This window comes from Dendrobates tinctorius, unplaced genomic scaffold, assembly GCF_039654945.1.
Source record: "Dendrobates tinctorius isolate UK_male_01 unplaced genomic scaffold, ASM3965494v1 ptg000048l, whole genome shotgun sequence".
Taxonomy (NCBI): domain Eukaryota; kingdom Metazoa; phylum Chordata; class Amphibia; order Anura; family Dendrobatidae; genus Dendrobates; species Dendrobates tinctorius.
The window spans coordinates 14,762,806-14,780,641 of NW_027361716.1; positions in this window are offsets into that span (position 1 = coordinate 14,762,806).

Genomic DNA, 17,836 nt, shown 5'->3' on the forward strand with positions numbered 1-17,836 from the left:
GCTATATTAATAAATAATAATAATAATTCTCTGAAGCAAGGCCAAGAAAGCAAAAATTCTGCTGAGGTATGTAAACTTTTGAGCACAGCTGTATCTGTAGAAGTATCATACATCTGTATTTTCCAACATTATATAAACCAAAAACAAAAAAAAACCTGGATGGCGTAGGGTACTTAATATTTTAGGTACCCAGACAATGCAAAGGACAATGCTGTTTGTGAATCTGGGAAGGCGACAATATCTATGGCCCCTACAAATTGAAAACTTTGGAACCTATACAAGGTTATCTATGAGAAATGGGAGTATAAACTACTAATGAAACCTACAAGAATACTCCCACAAACAATTCATAATGAAACAAGATTTTTATTGAGACAATTAACTATAAAAACAAGTAAAAAATGAGAGGTCATACAGAAAAAAGATCATATGGTAAATATATCAATATTTCACTAATTAGGTCCAAAATAATAAAAAAAATCAGTTCAACATTTGTATGAGTTGCTAGATACATCTCATATGCCCATGTGGAAAAGAAAAAGAAGCAGTAATATCAATTGCATTTAAAAAAATGAACATCCAAAAATTAATATACCATACCCTTTCTGAGGAAGCAAAATGGTACCAATAAAACATTAAAAACGTCAGCTCGTCCCGCAAAAACAAGCCCTCACATGACTCTGTTGGCCAAAAAATGAAAAAATTATAGCTCTCAAAATATGGTGATGCAAAAACCAGTTTTCACACTATAAAGCGTCTGTTAGTGTGTTAGAGCAGCCAAACATAAAAACCTAATATAAATCTGGTATGGTTGTAATCCCACCATCTCGAAGAATAAAGTTGCCCAATCACTTATACCACATGAAGAAAGTCGTGAAAAATAAATAAAACCAATTCTTCACATGCTGTTGATTTTTTCATTCTGACTCCTAAAGATTGCAGTAAGGTTCAGCGCACATTTATCCTGTGCTCTGCGTTGAGTGCTTACACCGCGGTTTCCATGTAAATTTTTGATATACGTGACTCAGACACAACCACCGGTGGAAAATTCCCTATAATGAGGCAGATGGAGGCACTGTGGACGCCATCTGACCTGTGATCCTGCGATGTCCGTCTTTTTAAGATTGCATAAAAGCGCCTTTGGACACAGTTTTGTGCTTTTCTGAAAAGGACACCACTGAACAGAGGCCAGACGGAGTCCAGAGCAAATCTGCTGCCTCATTATAGTGAATGGATCCCTTGGGGGTTTCATCTGAATCACGTCACTTGGAGATTTAAATGGAAACCCCAAAGTAAGTGGTCAGCGTAGCGCACCGGATAAATGTGATCCTAAACGCTATTTAAAATGCTCCCAATAAAAGCTTCAACTCAATCCTCAAGTCCCCACTCAGATCTGTCATCTGTTAACAGAAATATAGGGGACTTCCATGGTACTGGTAGCACAAAGGCTCTGGAAAAGTTAAATGGCTCCTCGCTCCCCAAAAGATATTCAGCAAATTCTCCACTCCCAAATCCAAATGCCCCCCCCCCTCCCTTCTTAGCCCCAGTGTGCCTAAACAACATTTAGGGCCCACGTTTAGCATTTCTGTAGTGATGAGAGCATGCCTAATTTACAGGTGCGTGTTTCCAGAAGCATGAGCTGGGCATAATATACTGGTGACTGCAGCATACTGGTCATTACAGCGTACTGGTCACTGTAACGGCAATTTGCAATTTTCACTCAGCAACATCCACTGCTGCCTGTTTCTGGAAAACACCCATGGAATCAAAATCATGACTACATCTGTAGATAAATTCCCAAAGGGTTATAATTTACAAAATGTGGTCACTTGAGGGGGGATTCTGCTCTTCTAGCACTTAGGGGCTCTTTATATGGAATCCGCAAACTTGTCTAGGAAAATCTGCGATCCAGGAGGCAAATAGTGCTCCTTCCCTCCTGAGTCACACCATATGGCAAAGTAGTAATGTACATCCATATATGGGGTATTTCTACATTTAGCATAAATTGTGGGAAAAATGTTGGTGCCATTTTTACCCATCTTCCAGTGCGAAAATGTAAAACTTGGGGCTAACACACAATCTTGGTAGTAAAAATGTAAATTATTTTTTCTTCACTGTCCAATGGTATAGAAGTCTGTGACACCCTGTGGTATCAATATGATCACTGCACCCCTAAATTAATTAATTGAGAATCTTCTGCCTCCGATATTTAATTAATAATCTCTGATTATATCTGCTTGTTAATGTTTACAGTGTTTTTTTGCTCCATCTAGTGACCAGTCATAACCGCAGTGTTAATGTGTGTTTTACTTCCACTTTGCTATTTCCCTCCATTCGCAGTGCATTCTGGTAAGGTTGCAATGCACCCTGGTAGCCTTTTGCAAAGGATTATGGTTATTTCAGCCCCCATTTTCCCTCCAGTCCACCATTTTCCTTCTGCCTGCATTCAGGAAGCATCTCATTTCTCTTCTCCCCTTGTGACAGCATTGCTGGTATGTATTTATGCTTCCTGCATTTATTTCCTGTCTTATATTAGCCTGGTTAATTAGTTCTTCCCCTGGTTAGCTATTAGTGCAGATGTTGATTTATAATGTATATATGTATTCCAATGTACCCCGTACTGACTGAGTGTATATATATTTGTATTGTAGTTTCACCATACCAATATACCATCAAGTTCAATAAAGCACAGATTCAACAAACAGTCTCCTTTTTGGACTCCGGTATAGTGGTTTAGCTGCATGTATAAGCTACATGAATTTTGCTTCACTTAGGACAGAACAGTGAAACAGCTGCTATCCAGCTAGTGGGAACAGCTAGTGGGAACTCAGAGAAAGAAGAGTCTTCCATCTTGCAGGGGCCAGTAAAACAGCGGCCATCCAGCTAGTGGAATTCAGGGAAAAGACAGCCCTCCATCCAGCTTGCAGGAACTAGTGAAACTGCACCCACCTAGTGAGATTCAAGTCACCGGCTACACAGAGACTAATACAGCTACAGCAATCTCTGGACAGCCAAGCATTCTTCCAAGACACCATGTCCCACAAATCACACAGAACAAAATCTGTTACTTCCGTCTCCTCAAAGACTACATCCATCAGCAGCGCAGTCGCCATTGCCCGCGCAAATGCTAAAGCTGCCAAAATGCGAGCAAGCTTTGCTGTAGAAGAGATGGAACTTAAATTAGAGAAAGCATGCCTAGAAGAACAAGAGAGAAATTCACGCATAGACAGAGAGAAGTCACGCTTAGAAAGAGATGAGCAAGAGAGAAGGTGATGCATAGAGAGAGATGAGCAAGAGAGAAAGACGCAGTTAGAGAAGGCACGCGTGGATGCTGCCTTAGAGAACCTAGCAGTAAAAAGAGAAGCTTCCGCAGCCCTAGCTGAAGCAGAATCGCTAGAAGCCACGCACAACCCTGAGCTGCATAGCCGAAGCAAGTAGAAAGAAGAGAACAAAGCGATCAAAAAAGCCCAAATTTAATGTATAAAAAGGTATAAGTTTTATTAACAAATCACAGAGAACATTACCATAGTGGAGACACAAAGTGCATATATGCATTAGAGAAAATACCAAAAATGGTACAGGTAATACAGGGCACCGAGATTAATAGAATTAATAGATATTCTAAGATCTGTACAAATAGATGACAATATTCCAAGGTACAGATCAATAAATAATTGCAGATATACCAGGTATATCATATAATGTGCTGGACAGTGGAATGGTCAGAGACACCGCACTACACTCGCTCACAGAGCCAGTGCGCGTGTCCTGAGTACAGAAACAGTGCTAAAAGATACCTGTGGAGCAGGGCAGCAGAGGTGACAATGCGTGCTTCAAACTATTGGTGTCAGGGTCCAGTCAGCGCCGGAAAGTAAAGATGCACAGGACCTGCGGACACAGAAGCTAGCAAGCTGGCACAGGACCTATGGTCATGTGACTGCAAGGGGGCGGGCTTAGCGTCCTGCTTTCAGATATGACAGGACACCATACAACAACTCAGAGTCAGGCAAAACGGAGGTCACAACAGTACGGGCAAACGAGGCACAGGAGGGACAAACAGACTAGTAGTCAGACAAAGCCAAAGGTCATACACAAGAGGGCGACGTGGTACAAAGGGGACGAGCAGAGAGAAGTCGGGTCACAAGCAGAGAGTCATACACGAGAGGTAGCGCAGTACAAGATGGGCAGGCAGAACTCGTAACAGGTACAGAACCGGATCAAAACCAAACAAGCAAGCAAGATGTCAGGCACAAGGCACACAAGGTCAACTAACCCAGCCGAGGGCAGGAGTATAACTGACACCGGACCTAGGTCCAGTGAACATTAAATAGCCGCCCTCTGCGAGAGAGGCGGAACAATTAACCCCCAGTCTGATCAGGACGGGCCAAAGCGAAACCCCGTCCTGGATCATGACAGTACCCTCCTCTCAATGGGGGGCCACTGGACCCCCAGGTCTCTCAGGGTACTTGGCGTGAAAGGCCCGGACCAACTGATCCGCATGGACCGATCGAGCAGGAACCCACGACCGTTCTTCAGGACCGTAGCCTTTCCAATGTACCAGATATTGAAGGGCACGATGGACCAACCTAGAGTCGACAATTCGTTCCACCTCGTACTCCGACTGCCCGTCTACCAAAACCGGTTGTGGGGAAGCTGATGATCCCTCCCCACCGGACCTCACAGGCTTCAAAAGGGCTTTATGGAAAACATTTGGGATCTGCAGAGATGGCGGGAGCCGCAACCGAAAAGCCACCGGGTTAACTGCTTCGGTAATTACATAGGGACCTATAAACTTGGGTCCAAGCTTCGCAGAGGGGACCTTGAGCCTTATATTCTTGGTGGACAATCATACCTTATCCCCAATCTGAAACACCGGTCCCTCGGATCATTTTTTGTCCGCAAAAAAAGTAAATTTGTCCTAGGTCTTTGTAATGTTACTCTGGACCTCCCGCCATACCTCCCCCAACCGCTGGATCGTCTCATCCGCCCCAGGACACCCAGAATTCAAACGGGAAAATTCTCCAAAATGAGGATGAAACCCATAATTGCAGGAAAAGGGAGAAGGACCCGTAGACTGGTTAATGCAGTTGTTAAATGCAAACTCGGCCAACGGTAACACAGAACACCAATCATCCTGTTGGGCTGAGGTCAAGCAACACAAAATTTGATCCAGAGACTGATTGGTCCGCTCGGTGTGCCCATTAGTCTCAGGATGATAAGCGGATGAAAAGGACAGACCAATACCCAACCTCTTGCAAAAAGCCCTCCAAAATCTGGAAACAAATTGCACTCCTCTATCAGACACCACATTCAAGGGTACCCCATGCAACCGCACCACATGCTCAACGAACAATCTGGACAACGTTTCCGCATTAGGTAGAGCTGCCAAAGGTACAAAATGTGCCTGCTTACTAAACCTGTCCACCACAACCCAAACAATGGTATTACCCTTGGAGGGGGGAAGGTTGGTGATGAAATCCATGGACAAATGAGTCCATGGTCTCTCAGGAATTGGCAGTGGTACCAATTCCCCGGCCAGCTGGTTATGGGGGGTTTTTGCACGGGCACAAACATCACAAGCAGACACATATTCCCCAACATCAGAGGCTAAAGCAGACCACCAGAATACTCTAGCAATGGCCTTCCGGGTAGCTGAGATCCCTAGATGTCCACCCAGAACTAAGTCATGGAACTCCCGGAGGACCTTGAGGTGAAACTGAGCTGGCATGAAAAGCTTATCCACCGGCTTAGTCGGACGTGCCAGAGACTGAGCCTCTCTAATCTCCCGTTCCAACATATTAGAAATATCTGCCACCACCACCCCAGGCTGAAGAATGGAGGATGGAGGTTCCAGGGGGGACACCGGATCTAGACTGCGTGACAAGGCATCCGCTCTGACATTTTTAGATCCTGGCCGAAAAGTGATCGAGAAGTTGAACCGGGAAAAAAAAGTGACCATCTAGCCTGTCTGGGAGTCAACCTTTCAGCTGACTCAATGTAAGCTAGGTTTTTGTGGTCTGTAATTACTGTTATAGGATGGACAGCCCCCTCCAAAAAATGCCTCCATTCTTCAAAGGCCAACTTTACGGCCAAAAGTTCTAGATTCCCCACATCATAGTTTCTCTCTGCAGGGGAGAACTTCTTTGAGAAAAAGACGCAAGGTCTCAAATTGGTCAAAGTGGCGGGTCCCTGGGACAATACTGCCCCCCCCCCTGAGGCGTCTACCTCAACAATAAATGGTTCCGACGGGTCCGGTTGAATAAGAACTGGGGCAGACATGAAACATTTTTTTTAGAAACTGAAACGCCGTTTGACCAATTCTTGATATCGGCCCCCTTTTGAGTTATGTCTGTGAGGGGTTTAACCACCTGTGAGAACCCCCTTATAAATTTACGGTAGTAATTGGCAAATCCTAGGAAACGCTGCAGAGCCTTCAAATCACAAGGCTGAACCCACTCGACAATGGCCTGCACCTTATTATGATCCATGCGATACCCTTCAGCAGACACAATGAACCCCAGAAAAGACAGTTCCTGGACAAAAAATAAGCATTTTTCTAATTTAGCAAAGAGACAGCTCTCCCACAGCCTTTGGAGAACTGCCCGAACATGACCAATGTGAGCCTGTTTATCAGGATCCACAACCACATACAGCAGCAATCAGTATCAGCTCTGACCACAGTCATTAATCCCTGCTTGTAATGTGACAGGGCGACCTCCTGTCACTACCATCTGGATGACACAAGACAGGGATATTGTCAGAGACACCGCACTACATTTGCTCACTGAGCCAGTGCGCGTGTCCTGAGTACAGAAACAGTGCTAAAAGATACCTGTGGAGCAGGGCAGCAGAGGTGACAATGCGTGCTTCAAACTATTGGTGTCAGGTTCCAGTCAGCGCCGGAAAGTAAAGATGCACAGGACCTGCGGACACAGAAGCTAGCAAGCTGGCACAGGACCTATGGTCATGTGACTGCAAGGGGGCGGGGCTTAGCGTCCTGCTTTCAGATATGACAGGACACCATACAACAACTCAGATTCAGGCAAAATGGAGGTCACAACAGTACGGGCAAATGAGGCACAGGAGGGACAAACAGATGGGTGGTCAGACAAAGCCAAAGGTCATACACAAAAGGGCGACGTGGTACAAAGGGGGCGAGCAGAGAGAAGTTGGGTCACAAACAGAGAGTCATACACGAGAGGTAGCGCAGTACAAGATGGGCAGGCAGAACTCGTAACAGGGACAGAACCGGATCAAAACCAAACAAGCAAGCAAGATATCAGGCACAAGGCACACGTACGCACAAGGTGAACTAACTCAGCCGAGGGCAGGAGTATAACTGACACCGGACCTAGGTCCAGTGAGCATTAAATAGCCGCCCTCTGCCAGAGAGAGGCGGAACAATTAACCCCCAGTCTGATCAGGACGGGCCAAAGCGAAACCCCGTCCTGGATCATGACAGGAATAATAAATATATCATAAAGATCATAGAGCCATCACAACAAAAATAGTCTTACCCGGATACTAATGGCGATGCCCTGGAGCCTGCACCCACCCAATGCATGTTTCGGCATTGCCTTCGTCAGGGGGCATGACCAAGTAAAAAAAGGTGAAGTATTTAAAAGAGGAGGCGACCAATGAACACACTAAAATACATAGCCGGTGAGGACCCAGAAGTGACGTCAAATACGTCACACACAGTACAGAGAATAGACGGCGCAGGAGCGGAAATGACATCTTTACCATCATGCATAGCGAGGATCCCCAGTGACGTCAGCCCCATCATCCACTGCGATAAAGAATCGCCCTTACGCCCATACATTTTAGCCACTGCAATAAAGGAAGTCACAAAAAAGTGTGCCCGCCCACAGTAACCATCATTCACCGCAATACAGAGGCACCATTTAGCCCATACATTATAGCCTGTGCAATTGTATAACATAAAGAGAGTCACAAAGTTTATACACCCACAGCGGCCATCGATCACTATAATAGAGTAGCTCAAATAGTGAAAATAGTGCCAAATGGCAAGTATAAAAAGAGCGGCACAGTCACATTTATGATAGCACATTTTAAAAAAAGTACCTGAACATTCAGTGAGACAGTGAGACATACATCTTCTGCGACAATTACATTATAGATTTACTATATATATACATATAGATCATGACCATAACTTAACGAGCATGACCATAAGTTAACGCATGCAAAGTCGCACCCACTGGTCTGAACTGTGGATTCCGAGTCAACAAGACTCAGAATATCACTGGACAGAAAAAAGGGAGAGGCCGGCATGCGTATATGGTCCTCAAGTACCCAGATGCCATATATAGATCTTAAATAGCCAATCAATGTATATAGACCATAAAGATAACATATATGTACCATAGATAGTATAAGTAGATACATGGTTGGCAAAAGACATGTCTCCAAACTAAATGTACAATACATGTTGCCATTCAAATGGATATATCTACCAAGGATAGTTATAAGTAGTTACCTGATTGGCAAACGACATATCACAAAAAGTAAGTATACAGTACACCACTCAAGAATTACAATGTAGATAGAAAACAATCATCGTAATTACAAAGACATAGTAACATCACACAGGCTCAACAAAGATGAGGAAGGTCAAAGCAGGCGATCTGGTCACAAATTGCTGGGTGTTCATTTCAATATCAGAGTAGAGACAGGGAGAAGTCAGCATAATGTAGATAGAGTCTGAATATGTAAACATGATCACAGAAGCCTTAAGAGAAATAAAAACAAAAAATTAAAAAATTAGAAAAAATATTAAAAAATACACATGCAAAAGATGGAAAAAAGCCAAAAGGCAGTGCCAGATACAAAGTATATATTTACAAGACCAATAAATCACAAAAAGGGGGCAAAACTAATGCCCTCCTTAAGTCCATTGGGTTGCAATGTTTTCAAAGTATAAATCCAACGTGACTCCAACTGGGCCAATTTTTGTGAAATTTTTCCACCACGAGTTCCGGGGTCGATACAGTCGATACCCGTAACCCGCAAAAGAGAAGAGTCACAACCGTGGGTGAACCAGAAATGGCGGGGAATGGTCTTGAGTACAGATGGATCAGTTTGACCTAAGGCAGCAGAGATACCCAATACATGCTCTCTTGTTCGCACCTTAAGGGGTCGGGTAGTAAGGCCCACATAGATCAAACCACATGGGCATGTGGCAAAATAGATAACATTACGTGTGATGCAAGTAATGCACTTCTTAATATTGTATGTCATAGACCTATCAGAGTTAAAGAATGTATTACATTTCTCAATATTCGGACAGGCCACACACCTGCCACATGGAGCACATCCATTTCTCACAGGGAAGGAGTCCAAAAACATAGGTTTAGGATTACCCACATGAGGCTATGTACCAGGGAATCACAAAGATTCCTGGAGCGGCGAGTGGTGATTACTGGTCTATTCGAAATATATTTGGCTAACACGGGGTCAGCCAATAAAATAGGCCAGGATTTATTGAGGGCATCCCTCACCTGTGAGAAGCGTGCATGATGATCCATAACAAAACGCACCAAATTATCTTGTTTCCTCTCAGGTGTGTTATAAATCAGATCATTATGGGAATAGTTTTTAGCACGATTATATGCCATTTTGTCCATTCTATGGCTATATCCACATTCATAGAACCTAGCCATAAGCTCCCGTTTCTCAAAAATTTCCTTAGTGGAACAGATCCTACGCAAGCGTAGAAACTGCCCAGTAGGTATTGATTGAATCATATGCCTAGGGTGTGCAGAAGAGGCGTGCAATAATGTATTAGTAGATGTGGGCTTTCTATACATATCCATCTGCAGTATACCGTCACCCCCTCGGCTGACCAGAACATCAAGAAATTCAATCCTTGAACTATCAAATTGATAGGTAATATGTATATTACGATCGCTGTCATTCAAAGATTTCATGAAAATGTGAAGAAGATCAATAGATCAGTACATCAAGTCTGAAGTTGCCACTGCAAGATTCACCACAACGCACATCTCAGTATGTTAATGAACTTCCTGATCTTTGCAAACTATAACCAAGAACACAACACATCCAGTGAAGCAAGTGTGAGTCATCATGAGGCTCAGCTTCAGGAAAACGTGGAGCAAAACAACTCCGCTAATGACTATCTTACCCCTCACCAGGTAACCAACGTGAATCACCTTGCTGACACACCGCACATCAGACCAAAGCAATATGACACCGGCTGGCGCCACCCTGAAGATACTAACAGGTATGAACGCACCTCACATCACTATCAGGGTGACCCATCACCAGTATACTCTGCTAACAACCGGTTCACAACAGAATTTGCTAAGTTCTTTACACAACGTGATCTGGTTGCCAAGGGACTCATGAAATTCACTGACCACGCTGAAGGTTACAGAGCTTGGAAAGCTTCTTTCCAAAATGTCACTAGAGACTTGGGGCTACAACACAGGGAAGAGATAGACCTCTTAGTCAAATACCTAGGAGAGGAGTCAGTCAAACATGCAGTAAGGATCAGATACATTAATATAAACCACCCTCAAATTGGCCTCAAAGAGATATGGAAGAGGCTGGATGAGTATTACGGCTCAGCAGAGGTAATAGAGAAAGAATCGATAATTTTCCTAAAATATCTAACAAAGGTTTCCAGAAACTTAGAGAACTAACCCTATAGTCCAAAACTTGCCCTACAATCTACAGGAGAGGTGACTCACACATGGTTCCACGTACAAATACAAACACAGTGTTCCATTCCCTCCCTTCTTTGTTTTTGTAGACTTTATACATAGAGATGAAAAATATTCAGGATTGAGAGTCCTCAGTAGTTGATACCTTTTAATGGCTAACTGAAAAGATGGTGTAATACATTGCAAGCTTTCGAGACTACTCAGGTCTCTTCATCAGGCTAGACTAATACAAAATCTGAAGTCACATATTTATGCACAATACAGCCTAGAAAAAATGCAATAGATAAGACAAGTGACGTGAAGCAGAACTATCAATATGGGAGAGGGAGAAACATAAATATAAACATTGGACCAGTTCATAGATAAGGAGTCTGGATGTTTTATGGTCCTCTGATTGGGGTCTAGTTCTGTGTTGCCCCGCAAGGTTTTAAAAGGAAATTCCTTAATTGATGTAAAAAGACATAAATCCATGCGACACATTCATTCCAGCACTGAGAGTGTCAAAGTTCGTCATAAATTTGTACTCCCAAACTCGTCTCTCTCTCTGAGATGTGAAGTTACCTTTCAATACCAGTAATTTCATATCCATGCTGCTGTGATCAGGGATACAGAAATGTTTTGCCACAGGTAGATCCATTCTTTTTTCTCTTATTGTGTGACGATGAGCATTCATCCTTGTTCTAAGCTTTTGCCCTGTCTCCCCCACATACAGACCCCCAGTTGGACATTTAGTACAAATAATTAAGTACACCACATTAGATGTAATGCAGGTGAAAGTACCTGGGATCTTGTAGTCCTGATGTGAGTTGGGGATCTTTATCTTGTCCGTGGTCATTATAAATGGACAGGTTTTACATTTTTTCTGGTTGCAAGGAAAGGTTCCTGCAGGTGTTGGAAAGGACAGGGAGCTTCTGACAATGATGCTTCTTAAATTTGGGGGCTGCCTAAAACATAAAACATAAAACATAAAACATCCAGACTCCTTATCTATGAACTGGTCCAATGTTTATATTTATGTTTCTCCCTCTCCCATATTGATAGTTCTGCTTCACGTCACTTGTCTTATCTATTGCATTTTTTCTAGGCTGTATTGTGCATAAATATGTGACTTCAGATTTTGTATTAGTCTAGCCTGATGAAGAGACCTGAGTAGTCTCAAAAGCTTGCAATGTATTACCATCTTTTCAGTTAGCCATTAAAAGGTATCAACTACTGAGGACTCTCAATCCTGAATATTTTTCTATCCACTGGCTAACACGGTACAAAGATATACATCTTTCCTGTACATAGAGATGAGCGATTTTGCCTTTTTTCGGGTCAAGTCGGGTTTCATGAAACCCGACTTTCTCAAAAGTCGGGTCGAATGCAATCGGCCGATTATCGTGAAAAGTCGAAGGCCGACTGAAACACGAAACCCAATGCAAGTCAATGGGGAACCAAGGTTGGCAGGGAGTGGATGACAGGAAACACACCTACAGTGCACATTTTAATGCCAAAAACATCAATTTCTTTTACTTAAGCTTGTCAACCTTAATTTTCTTTAAACTAATAGTTAGGCATTGAAAACTGGGGGTTATTTGGCTAAAGTTGTGGGGGGGGGTAGGGCTGGCTCCAGATTTTCGTGGGCTCAGGGCCAAAGAGTGTCAATGGGCTCCTTTAACACATGCCACAATTCATGATCCTCTGATACGGCAGAGAAATAGCGGTATAGTACAATGAAAAATCTCACTGCACTTGGACTGTTTAGACAGAGGGCGTACAGATGTGGTAAGTATTTCAATTTTGCAAGTGCTGGTGCCCTGAGTAAGCAGGGGGGGCTCACTCGTGGGCGGTGGTACTGGCACAGGGCCCCTCATAGTACGCCTGTGTGTCTGACAGCTGGTGTGCACCCCCACAGTCAGAGACACTTGATTGTACTATGAGGGACCTTGTGCCAGTGCCGTTGCCCAAGAGTGGGCCCACCCACCTGTCCAGGGCAACGGCACTCACATGGGTGCGTGTGCCAGGTGGTGACCCCGACCCTGTGGGGGGAGGCAGCCCAGTTAGGGAGGTGGAAAAAATGGCATACGTTGATGTTGGACATTCAGCAGCTGCAAATGGAGTAATTGGAGAAGTCCGTGGAAGAGGAGGACAAAAGCGAGCCATTTTTCTGGCAACCTACGTGTCAGCAGGGGAGGGTGGGACAAAATCCAATGCATGGTTCATTTTAATGAAGGTTAGATCATCAACATTTTGGGTCGACAGATGGGTCCTTTTTTCTGTAAGGATTGATCCAGCAGCACTGAAGACTCGTTCAGATAACACACTAGCAGCAGGGCAAGCGAGCTCCTGTAAGGCATATTGTGCCAATTCAGGCCAGATGTCAAGTTTACTGGCCCAATAGTCAAAGGGGAATGACTGGTGAGGGAGAACATCGATATGGGAGAAGTAGTTTGTTACCATAGTTGACAACTGCTGTCTCCTGTCACTTTCAATCGATGCAGTATTACCAGTCGTGTGAGCAGTACTTGAAAAATCAGTCCACAACATGGTCATGAAACCCCTGTGTCCAACGCCACTTCAGCTGTGTGCACCATGAACACCTCTTCTATGTTGCCCCCTACGGCTTGTTCGAGAAACATCACCGCCGCTGTGTGCTGGGAATGCCTCAAACAAACGGTTTACCAGAGTTGCTTGTTTGTTAGCCAATATTAGCTCTAGGTTCTCCTGTGGCATGATGTTTTGGAATTTGCCTTTATAGCTTGGATCCAGGATGCTGGCCAACCATTAGTCGTCATCGTTCATCATTTTGGCAATGCAAGGCATAATCAGACATGTGGGCGAATGTTCCAGGTGTCAATGATGCACTGCGAGTGCTGGGTGGAGGAGCACTTTCTTGCAAATCAACATCCCTCCAGTCATGCACAAACACTGAACCTGACCTTGCCACGCCAACATTTTTTCTTGCCCCCTGAGAAGCATCCTCCTCCCCAAAATAATCATCCCCATCATCCTCCTCCTCCTCTTCCTCTTCTTCCTCCATCTCGTCCATGAGACTTCCCTGAGCAGACAATGGCTGACTGTCATCAAGGCTTCCCTCCTCCTCTTCCTCCTCAGCTGCAGACGCCTGCTCCTTAATGTGCGTCAAAGTTTGCATGAGCAGACGCATAAGTGGGATGCTCATGCTTATAATGGCGTCGTCTGCGCTTACCAGCCGTGTGCATTCCTCAAAACACTGAAGGACTTTACAGAGGTCTTTCAGCTTCGACCACTGCACACCAGACAACTCCATGTCTGCCCGCAAACTGCCTGACCGTGTATCCTCCCACAAATGAATTACAGCCTGCCTCTGTTCGCACAGCCTCTGAACCATGTGCAGGGTGGAGTTCCACCTTGTTGGAACCTCGATAATTAGGCGGTGCTTGGGAAGGTGGAGCAATCGCTACAGCTTCTGCATACGACTGGAGTGTACGGGCGACCGGCGGATGTGGGAGCACAGTCTTCGCACCTTATGGAGCAGGGCTGTTAACTCCGGATAATTATTGAGGAAGCACTGCACCACCAGGTTCAAGGTGTGAGCCAGGCAAGGTATGTGTCTGAGTTTTGAAAGGGCTATGGATGCCACAAAATTCCGTCCGTTATCACTAACTACCTTGCCTGCCTCAAGATGTAGACTGCCCAGCCATGACTCAGTTTGTCACTGCAAGTAGTCGGCCAGTACCTCCGCGGTGTGTTTGTTGTCGCCCAAACACATCATCTTCAACACAGCCTGCTGACACTTACCACAAGCTGTTCGATAGTGGGACACCTTGTGTGCAACACTGGCAGCTGCGGATAGAGTGCTTGTGCGACTGCGCTCTGTGGATGAGCTTTCGCTTCTGGAGGAGGAGGAGGGTCGAACGCCTACAGCCAACTGTTTCCTATACCGTGGGCTAGGCAGCACTGTCCCACTGCCGCAGTCCCCTGTGGACCCTGCATCCACCACATTAACCCACTGCGCAGTGATGGACATGTAATGGCCCTGGACATGCCTACTGGACCATGCATCTGTTGTGAGGTGCACCTTTCCACTCACTGATTGCTTGAGTGCATGGACAATGCGGTCTTTCACATGCACGTGGAGGGCTGGGATGGCTTTTCGCGAAAAGAAGTGCCGACTGGGTAGGTCATAGAGTGGTACTGCGTTGGCCATGAGCTTGAGGAAAGCTTTGATTTCAACCAACCGGTAGGGCATCATCTCTAACGAGATTAGTTTGGCAATGTGGGCGTTCAAAGCCAGTGTACGTGGATGAGAGGATGAGTACTTTCTTGTCCTACTCAGAGTCTCTGGTAGGGTGAGCTGGACTTGAGAGCTGCATATGGTGGAACTAGTGGTGGACATGGCGGACTGAGAGAGGGTTGATGATGGTGATGGTGTTGGTGGTGTTGCTGATGGCCTAGATTCAGTCTTTCGTAGCAATAACATTGTGATTCCATGACTGCTTTGCCCTTGCGACGAGACCTCGACATTTGCTGCTGGTGGTGTGCTAACCGTTTGGCTTACAGTGGGCGAAGCGATGTAGCGTTGCTGACTACCTTCATTTGGAGCAGGTGCACATGTGGTACTTGAGGTTTGGTAGTCCGTCCACGCTTGCAAGTGCATGGTGGTTAAATGTCTAAGCATGCAACTGGTATTCAAATTTCTCAGATTTTTCCCTTGGCTAAAGGTCTTTGGGCACTTCTTACAGATAGCTTTTGCCTGATCATTAGGATTTTGTTCAAAAAAGTGCCACACTGCACTCTTCCTACTATGGAAGACATTTTGAGGCCTTGCACGCTGTGCTAATTTGACCGTCTGGCCAAGCTGTCCTGCAACTCTTTTGGTTTTTGTAACACGTTTTTGGACTGCTGCGGTCCTGCCAGATAACAGCTGTTGCGATGTCGTTGCCTGCTGCGGATCCTCCTCCTCCTCTTCTGAGCTATTGGCAGCGCCACCCTCTTCCCCCAATGGATGCCAATCTGGGTCAACAACTGGGTCATCCATCACCTCCTCTTCAATTTCATGTGCACCTTCCTCTGTCACCGCGTAAGGTGGTATAGTATGCGGGAAGGGGCACCTGAGTTTCATCAGGGTCTGATTCTGCCTCAGTACACTGCGAGGACAATGTAGTGCTCTGAGTGAATGTACCAGCATAAAAATCTAGAAGTGGCTGTGCATCAGTGCACTCCATGTCAGATTAATCTTGGACTGGGAAATTCACGATTTGGCTTGATAACCCAGGCATGGTATGTGAAAAGAGCTCCGGAGTAATCTTTAGTGTGGCCTGCCGCATCCTTCACTTTTGGTAGGGGTGAAGGACAAAAGGAAAGGTGTTGTTCCTGACCAGGAGCCTCCACTGACGACTCAGTGCTTTTATTTTTTGAAATTTCAGAAGAGGAGGCGACAGAGCTGGAGGCTGTGTCAGCAATGAAAGCCAAAACTTGTTCCTGAAGCTCCGACTTTAAAAGCGGTTTACCTACTCCCAGAAAAGAGAGCGTTCGAGGCCTTGTGGAGCCAGACGATGACGCAGGCTCAACACCTCCTGCCTTCGGTGCTATTGTGCTTTTGCTACTACCAACAGATGCACCACCAACACCACCACCACCAGGACCAGCTGGCAACCCCGCCCACTTCCACGGCCTCTTCCACCATACTTCCTCATTTTTGTGAAAATGTACCCAAAATACCACCAGCTATATGGTACTGTAAAACAAGGTAGAAGGTGTATATAGTATTGGTGAGAATTTGAAACTCACTAGAGATTTGAGGACGCTGAACTAGTATCTCAGGGCCAGTAGAGATTACACCTCAATGTAACAGGCTGAAATTGGATAGTGTATGACAAGGTGGAGGGTGTATATAGTATTGGTGAGAATTTGAATCTCACTATAGATTTGAGGACGCTGAACTAGTATCTCCGGGCCAGTAGAGATTACACCTCAATGTAACAGGCTGAAATTGGATGGTGTATGACAAGGTGGAGGGTGTATATAGTATTGGTGAGAATTTGAATCTCACTAGAGATTTGAGGATGCTGAACTAGTATCTCAGGGCCAGTAGCGATTACACCTCAATGTAATAGGCTGAAATTGGATGGTGTATGACAAGGTGGAGGGTGTATATAGTATTGGGGAGAATTTGAATCTCACTAGAGATTTGAGGACACTGAACTAGTATCTCAGGGCCAGTAGAGATTACACCTCAATGTAACAGGCTGAAATTGGATAGTGTATGACAAGGTGGAGGGTATATATAGTATTGGTGAGAATTTGAATCTCACTTTAGATTTGAGGACGCTGAACTAGTATCTCAGGCCCAGTAGAGATTACACCTCAATGTAACAGGCTGAAATTGGATGGTATATGACAATGTGGAGGGTGTCTATAGTGAGGAAGGAAGCCACTCGGGAGGAGTGGGGATCCCTGGAAGAAGGGATGGAGGAAGGAGTGCTGCAGCTGCCTCAGTGACCTGAGCCAGCTGGCACGGGAAAGGAAAGGAAAGAAGGAGAAGGACGTTGACCTGAAACCTGAGCTTCCATAGAAGGGAAAGGACAAGTACGGAACATAGGAGTAAAAGGGAACCCAGAGGACGTGGGTTAGAGGAAGAACCCTGCCTAGAAGTTCTAAGCGCAAGGCCGGGGCCCGGTCCCCGAGGTTGTATGAACACTAATGGTTCTGCAGCAGACACCGGTGGAGTAGTGAGCTGTAAATACACTATTCCCATCTAAGACTTGAGGGCACAACAGCAATACGGATAGAGAGCCGGGACTTAGGAGTAGAAAGTCCCCGAAGCAGGCTACAGCTGTCTGCCGTGCAAGTAGAGTTCTTGGGACAGGAGGAACTCCAGTGTAACACGGTACTGGAGATCTTCACACTTAAAGGCGCTATAGAGAAGACGTTCAGGAAAGGCACATAAGTTGGCGGAGTGTGGAAGGGAGCTTTCCATCTTGCCTGGAGGTTGACTGAGTCCCTGACCCAGAGGACACGGCACAGAAGCGGGCACTACAGACTGTGAGTAAAGCTTTTGAACTACATACCCTGGTGTCCTCCATTCCTTCCTGCGTCCGTCCGCCTGACACTGCTACATCCCCTGCGTCGGACGCTACACCATCTAAGTGTCTCCACATCTACAC